We start from the raw sequence: 985 nt of genomic DNA on the forward strand, positions 1-985 counted from the left end.
ATCCAGGCATTGAAGATGTTAATAAAATATATGTTTGTTATCTGCCCACAGGTGGAACAGTAGGCTACTCTGGCAAATTTAAATGATGTTCTGTCTGTCCATCAAATTGTGCGGCGTTGAATGATCATTGAGAGGCAAATGAACAGTTGTATGTTGCTAATAATCACATTGTTTTACTCCAATGCAATGTGTAGACAAGACTGCATGTTAGGCTACACAGGTTGTCATGGAGGCAGTCATTTCTGTTCTGTTGACACGAGACATAAACTACTTCAACAACATAATTATGGGGAGCAGAATTGAACACAAACCGGGATAGTACTGACCTGGATTAAAACATGTGACCCTTTAGTCAAGGCCCCAGCGAGAATTGAACTCGCGACCCCTGGTTTACAAGACCAGTGCTCTAACCACTGAGCTATGGAGCCTTACCTACTCACACCTTGAGACAACAGGCCATTTACATATTACAACGGATCTTGCCAATTCACAGACAGAAGGCCGCACCTCATGTCACTCACTCCACCACACAGCTGTTAGTGCAGTCTCGCCCAACCAGCTAAACAGGTAGTAGGCATATGAAGAAAAATCAACTACTCCAGGCTTGAGTGTCTGCTGGTTTTTAGTCTTTCTGTTACATCATGATCTACATGAGATTTAGACCAGAAAAACATAATACACATTTTTACATGCCAATTGGACCTGTGCAATAACACACACACACACACACACACACACACACACACACACACACACACACACACACACACACACACACACACACTACTAGAGAGCAGCAACAGACCATAAAATGCTTTGCCATTGCCAGAGAACAGCCTACAAATGATCACTGCATTTTATCGTCTGTTGCTGCGCTCTAGTGGCGTGTCCTAGCAGTGCCACAGAGAGTGTTTATTAGTCACATGCGCAGGGTTGCAGATGTAAATGCAGGGTACAGTGAATATCTTAAACTCCTACAGTGCAG

At 43.5% G+C, this 985-nt stretch overlaps 1 non-coding gene across 1 annotated transcript; it reads right to left on the bottom strand.

The window, feature by feature from the left end:
* Nucleotides 1–355: 355 nt before the first annotated feature.
* trnat-ugu (transfer RNA threonine (anticodon UGU)) lies at nt 356–428 on the bottom strand. Its single transcript has one exon. It is a non-coding gene; the product is annotated as a tRNA-Thr (tRNA).
* Nucleotides 429–985: the final 557 nt, after the last annotated feature.

This window comes from Oncorhynchus nerka, linkage group LG14, assembly GCF_034236695.1.
Source record: "Oncorhynchus nerka isolate Pitt River linkage group LG14, Oner_Uvic_2.0, whole genome shotgun sequence".
In the NCBI taxonomy this organism is placed as follows: Eukaryota; Metazoa; Chordata; class Actinopteri; order Salmoniformes; family Salmonidae; genus Oncorhynchus; species Oncorhynchus nerka.